We start from the raw sequence: 7,847 nt of genomic DNA, 5'->3' as shown, positions 1-7,847 counted from the left end.
GGTTGGTTTCGTATGCTTATGAAGCATGCAATATATCCACAACCTAATGTCGATATAGTGAATTATAGTATTTCACTTGTGTTTCTTCTTTCTCTCTCTTACCTTATCTATGTGCATAATGATGAGGCCTAATGAACTCTATCTTCTTCTGCCTGTCCCGTCCGAAGATATTCTGAACAATTCTGTCCAGTTTGGTGTCGCTGGTTGTGATTTGATTTGGTTTTCATATCCTCTTTTATTTTGCATATCCGTCTAATTTTGGGCCGTTTTTTTGATCCTTTTTGAAATGCGATTCACTAAACAGGTTATCTAAGGCTGTCTTTTTGTTCCCAGTATTTGTTTTGAACTAATCCTTTAAAAATCTATCAGAAGATAAAAAAAATTTGGTTACATAACGTCGATGTTATTTTCTTCATTTGGCCGGAAGGGTAGATGATCTGATTACTTTCAAAGATTATCTGAATAACTCTCATCCCCCCAAAAAATTCATTCTTGATTTCGAACAACACAAAAAATTACTTTTCCTTGATATTCTTGTTAAAGTAAACCAAGGGGAAAAGGATATATCCTTCTCTATGTATAGAAAAACCTACTTTTTAATGATGGTGTGAAGCATCATTTAAAAATGGAACATTTTTAAATGATGCTTCACACCATCATTCATTTTAAAAAATAGGAATAACTAAAATTTATAAATTAAATTAAAATAATATAAATTAAAATAAATCACGTCAATCAACTAAAAGTAATGAAAGAGTGTACTACGTGAAAGAGAACCTCCTAGTTAATTGATTTGAACCCAAAACGATCAGAAAAATTCTTTATACATATTCTGCAACTCCCTTACTTAAACACGATTTCAGGAATGCAATCACGCTGCCTTACATCAAGAATATCATATACACATCAAGAATGTCCCATACAAAGTGGCTGCCTTGCTCCGCGAGTACAGCATAACAGTGGTTTTATTACCTTTACAAAAAATATCTAGATTCCTGCATTCACCAAAACGTTCACATCATCCCATGAAAAAACCAGGCGTTTATGAGATCGTTTCTCTTGTGACATTTGTTATGTAGGCCAGACAGCGAGGTCGGGGATTTGACTGAACCGTACAAGACGTGGAAAAAAAAGAATTCATCATAAATCAGGCATGGCATCCCAAACAATCACTGCTATCAACTACACTGGCAACAATTAAAAATGTCATATATAGATAACAACTGTTTCGCAAGAAAATTTAAAGAAGCTTCACAATTTATTAGGATCGCTACACAATTCAATTAAAATTGAGGCTCAATTATCCATAAAATATTATCTGCTTACGTTATGCCTGATACCAAAGAACGTGATAGCAACAACTCCCAATGTTCCAAAACACATTTAGTAATGCATTTATCAGTTGTATTCTGGTTTATCAGTTATATTTAGTAGTTGTGACGTTAACAAAAAACATCTAATATGTGGAAATAATTAATTGTTAATAGGCGGTTGTTGTTATCGTAAAATTTTATACCTTTACCCGTAATCGTGTAAGTCCTACTACGCGCGATACTTGTAGGGATTTAATTGCTTATTTTTAATATTTTTTTATTTTTAAAAATATAATTTTAATATAAATTAAAATTTTATTACAAAATTTCATATATATTAAAATATGATCTCAATACTGAAAACTCCCCATAAAGTAATGGGTTTACAGTGACACTGCTGGACGTTGCAAAAGCCTTTCGCAGGATATCAACGAAATTCTCATCAATAAACTGCAGCACATGGGAATGATATAGGGTTGATGAGGTGGAAAAGAGGTGACGATGTAGATATATCAAAGTAGTTTATTAAGGATTAGAGTCCAAATATAGCTCGGTTAGTATAGACGAAGCCCTTATACACATATCAGATGTGTTTGATAACTTCACAACTGTTATAATATATTTGATAAACCAGAATATATACCTACAGAGTCACCTAGATTCGGAAACGATTGATGGATAAACCATCATCGTCAGAGTCCAAATGAAGGCCTAGTGTCATGCCACACCGCCCTGTTCTTGGGACGCTTCTGTTTAAAGTGAAAATTATTGTTACAGGAAAGGATCTGAGCAGCTGCTTCAGTTGCTTTCCGATGATGCAAATTTGGGTAAGGCAATAGTAATACAGATGATGTTAACTTTTGCAGGGTAATTGGATTGACCGGAAGCCTGGTAAAGGAGAACGGATGTAATTTTTATATGCCAAAGTGCGAGGTTATGCATTTTGAGGTGAAAATATTACTAGCTGTATACCACACTAATGATTCTGCACTCCATGAAATTAAGAAATCCAGAGATTTTGGAGTGTTGATGGATAGGGAGTTGAAGTTTAGAGAGCACATAACAAAAGTGGCTAAAACTCATCCGAATACTCGGTTATTGAAGAATACTCTGACGAATAGAGAAAAGCAGATTATTATTATTCCTCTTTATGGAGACTTGGTAAGAACCTCTCTTGAATACTCCATACAGTTCTGGAAACCTCAGTTACTTGGCAATGAGGAAGAGGCAGAGAGGATCCAGAAGCGAGTGACCAAGGTCTATATAATGAACCTTATGAAAACATTGGCCATTCTTGGAAACTGAGGAAGAGTGTAGTTAGCAAGGGTGATAGAACTAGGTTTTTTTGTTTGGAGAGTGGTGAATGAGTGGAATAGGAGTGCAGACTTTGTTGAGGGTGAAATGGCTATGAATCAGTTCATCGCAAAGTAGGATAGATACTGCACAAATGTTGTATAGTGTTTCGCATAATTGTTTAGGGCTTTCAGAGGTGAATCTAAGGACTCCATTTAGTAGCTTGTCATAATCCTGCTGCAGAGACCGAATTTTTGAATCCACTTTTGCTGAAGAGAACGTGCAAAGAATACTTTTAGCAAGGTGGTTTCCCACCGTTCGTATATATATGTTCCTAACTTCAGTACAATCACAACTATTCGTGCACACGACATGATTCGTATCCATATGATGTATAGTAGTTAGAATGCAGACATCCTAATCTTTGATTATTTGACCACTAATCCTAACAAGAGGTAACTATGTTTATTATACAATTGAGAAAAACATCAAGCGTTTGTTATGCAGGTGAAAGTTGGATTAAATTCCGGCAGAAAATCATTAAAAGCATTTTATAGTCAGACGGGATCTCAAGGACAACAAACTTAAATCTCAATGGCAAATTAAATCATCATTGACGAAAAATGTAAAACTGCAGCAGATTAGTAACGTGTTTGGAATACATGTATGAAAACATTGGTAGACTTGTCTAGCGATCTCAGGCGAAATTTTTCGTAAGTAATTTTTAAGTCTCTAAAAAGGAATTGGGTTGTCGTTGATCATGAGAACAGACACCTACAAATATCTACATTTCAGTGAGAGGCAAATTGTAGTCTGTTGGCTGGAGAACCTACAGACCAAATCTATCTAAACTTATCAACATAAAAGTACTCTATACAGCTTCAGACTATACGTACTAGCTTCAGTTGCAAGATTATGCGAAAACCACTGGCTTGTGGTTATTCAAATGGCATTCTAGAGCTGGCTCTTCTTCATATTCTCCGAATTTGTGGCTCTTGATACAAAAGCAATTTCAGCCGTTTCAATTAACTCAGCTGCTGCAAGACGCACTTCAACTATCGCACATTTTGTTAGGTCACTGCGGTCTAACATTTCGATGCCAATCACAAGGACATCGTCATTCGAGAAGTGAGGTACATAGTACGGTGAAGTATGAATATCGGCTATCACGTAGCAGTGACATAGACCATATTAAATTATATGTTGCGCAATTAGTGTGCGGAATATCAGACCAAAGTGATCTCCAAAAAGGTACCATAATTGGAGTGCGGCTAGCAGAAGCTGCCGTAAAGGAAACGGCAGAAATCGTAGGTGTATCAAATGAAGATCCATTATTTAACTGAATGAACAGGAATTTACAAATTCCCTCATTCAAAATTTAGAGTAGAACACGTTTATTAGATCATCCATTTCCGAATATGTGCCATAGAATGATTCCCATAAACCCATACTGATGCATAGTAGTTTCAGGTAAATTTCTTAAATGTAAATTTTACCTTTATTAATTAGAAGGAGGTGTTTGATATCCTCGTTGTTTGTTCTGTTTGTATATCCGTAAGTAGGAGAGACGTGTGGTAACTTGGAATTTGGCTGATGTATGAGTTCTGAGTTTGTGCTAATACGCCCTTTCTACAGTCAGGTCGTGAATCTTAGTGGAACTTTTAATATCGATTGGTGAAAATATTTCAGCTTGCTTTGCTTTCTAGCAGATCCGTGTTAAGTGAGAATTTTTATCCGAAAAATGCGGAGCAGTTTCCAAGCTACCTCTGCACGTTCCGAGATTTTTAGAGCTTTAGAGAAATAGATAGAAGAACGTCTGGTTAAGGTTATTAAAATATACAACTATTCCATAAAGTCCAGGGTTTATATAATTTCTATTCCGCAGTCACTTCTCAGCTTCACTTCATTATGAAGTTGTTCGATTGAATGCATCTTTCTGATGGGTCGGTCAATTATTTCTGATCATTGAGCTATGGTTCTCATTTCTTCTTTCAAAAGACTATTTTGGGTAAGGGTCTGGTACGAGGGAAGTCTCGTCTGATTTTACAACGATAGTACTGTTTCTGTAAGGACACTCGGTCTTGATTCAGCACTTTACAGCGAATTCAGGCAGCTCATTTCTCGAAGACTTGGAAGAAAATTGTTTGTTTTATTTTTTTAATGATGAAATATCAATTGTTATAACACTTCTACATTTACGGTTAGACCCTCCGAATGGGAGAATAGATTTGCTTTAAAACCGAGTGTTTTTGAAGAAACTCTCTCGTTAATATCCCGGGCTTCTGCTTCATTGGCGGTCTTCTTATATTTTAATATCATCGTCAACAGGAGTCCACATTTATGTGTTATGCAAATATTTTAAAATATTTTCACTGAAATTCATGACACTCATTATAGAAAATAGTCTTTGATTATTTATTATTGTCTTATATTCATTGAAACAGCTGAAGTATAGCAAAGCTATAGTGCATCAATGCCGAGCATGAACGTATAGTATAATGAAGGAAGTAACGTAATGATATCTATTTCGGCAAGCTGCACCGTGACAGTGTGGAAGGTTATTCTACAGAATAGATATAGATAAAAATCAAAGCCAAGGGAGAGAAAATATTTTATTCATTTTTAGATTCAGGGAATGTATATTTTGCAGTACAAGTTTTATCAACTCGTGTTTCTATAGCTTTAGTAAAGCTAGAGGAACAGCGACTAATAGCGAAAGTTTGAAGAGTTAAAGAACAAGCATGAGGAACTAAATTGAGCAACTGATAGCGAAAGTTTGAAGAGTTAAAGAACAAGCATGAGGAACTAAATTGAGCAACTGAGCAGAGAGAGAGATGTCATGTATTTTTTTCCGCAGTGGTAGGGGTGTATATTAGTAGCATCAAAGGTAAAAGGAGATGAATTGCATTTTTCTGCCTAGAACAGGAAGAGTTTTTGGTAGCATTGTATTTAACAAAGTTGCATTCACTTCACTAGGAGAGAAAGAAGATCTTTTTCATCATTATATCCGTTTAATGATGACAAAGATTATCATCATTTAGGGGTTAATTAATTTCATCGCGGTTTCGAAGAAACACCCTGCTTATTGGAAGCCAGAAATAGCTTTAAAAATTTACATGTTTGGTCTCTAATCAGAATCTGTATGCAATATATCAACGCCGTTTTGAAGATGGGATTAACATAATATGATTATAGAAGATGTTCAACATTATGACTGTGAACCATTAGAGTTCAAAAATAGGAAACATGTTCCTCACGATGTTCTTCCTATATCTCGGGTATAAAAGGAGGAACGTTGAAAACAAAAGAAACTCATGCACCAGTACTTACAAGTACTTACTGGAAATTATCGAAATAATTACAAATGGCGAAAGCCAAATCATAAGAGTGTAATTTCGTTCTCATTTCTTTGAATAAAGAAAAGGAAGGAAATTATTATAACTGTGTTTTTTTAAAGCGAAACTATTTTATAACTAAGTTTTGCTCAGTATTTATTTTACGTTCAAATAATAATAAGAAATAATAACAACATAATCAATAATTAAAAAAATGAAATGAACAAACGTGATATGTTTAATCATAAACACACAGATGTACAAAATTGAATGTTTAGTTTTAAGTTCAAGTCCTTAACTAAATTAAATACTTCAAAAGGCTGTCCGACCTCACCGAATACTAATCAAACCCGGCGCAAAAGTCTCCATGTAGAGAATACAACACAATGATAAGAACAATATATAGTCTTCATCTTCTTTGGTCAGATCTTGCTGAGATGAAACGAATAGACACCAAATTGTTCCAGAAAGTGGCTGTTAATGTTAATTAAGTACGACATTTCAATTTACCTTCTACCCTATTGAAAAAATATAACACTATTTCCTAATAAATGAAATGGTTTAATTATCAATAACACACACACTTCCGTGTAAACGAAAATTAGCTTTGCTTTTACTTCTTTATTTTTTATGTAACGTTATATAAATAAGCGGTAATTGCTTTCATTATATTAGTTTGGAGATGAAACATATTCCTGAAGCTTCCGTTGTTTTGCGCACACCGGATATCATTCAGCTGCAAAATGCAGGAAACACTTTCTTGCAGAAGTACTTTTTAAAGTATTTTTCCGGTACTTAAAAAAAAAAAGAAAGAAAGAAAGAAAGAAAGAAACATATGGATTACTAATACATTTTACTTGATCTACGTTAATAACTCATTACAATTCTTCATCTAATATACAAAATAAATATATATATTATATACTTATAATCCTTCGTATATATATATATATATATATATATATACAGAAAGAGGTTATTTTCTAACGGCATTAATTGTAAAAAGAAAGCATGCGAATGATTCGTGTGCCATAAGGATATTTTCGATATCAATAAGCAGTCAGTTTCACTCATGGACGTCGCCAGCAGGTCAATTGATACCACTGGACAATATGAAGAATTACAAAATGCTGTACGACAGACAACTTCCGCTATCTCCTACACCTAAATCTAATTCGTGTAATATTAGCTGATCTAATGCAAGTTCTGCTGAGATTTTTTGAGCGTTGCGGTTAAAATACAAATTTCCAAAAATAATACATGATTATTTGTAGTATGAGTGAAAAGATGGGAATGGTACTTAAATATTATTATTATTATCTGTATTATCATTATTATTAAACGCGTCACTCTATGAGATATAAATCTAGCCCCCCCAGCCACCCCCCCTTTCTTAGCAGCACTCGATCGCAGTTTCCAAGGATGCCTTTTTGTCATTTCCCCACCCTCTATAAAATGAAAAATTCCATGAGTTGAACTGCTATATGATTCTTTCAGAAGTTTGTAAATCTCATTCATATCCGTCCCTCCCCTCTTTCTCCAGTTTGCTAGTATCAGCAATCTACGAGTTTTCAATCTGTGTTCATAATCAGTATTCCACAATCCTGATATCATTTTTACCACTCTCCTTTGCACTCTCTCCAATATATCAAAATCTCAATTGAAACGAGGAGACCAGACTTGCGTGCAATAGTCGAATTGAAATCTTATCAAAGCTACTAAAGAGGCAAAATGACATATTATCTTTACTCGTGAAAGTTCATTTTGCATTGCAATTTTTGAGATGTATTTGCAATCTTTGCAACATGGCCTCCGAACTTCAACTTCCTATCCACTAACACTTCAAAATCCCTAGCCACATCAGTTTCTTCTAGCATGATCCTACCAATATAATAAAGCGCTAGAT

Source organism: Typopeltis vanoorti, chromosome 14 (assembly GCF_054136105.1).
Source record: "Typopeltis vanoorti isolate ZY-2024b chromosome 14, IOZ_Tvanoo_1.0, whole genome shotgun sequence".
Lineage (NCBI taxonomy): Eukaryota > Metazoa > Arthropoda > Arachnida > Uropygi > Thelyphonidae > Typopeltis > Typopeltis vanoorti.
This window is presented reverse-complemented; position numbering follows the sequence as displayed.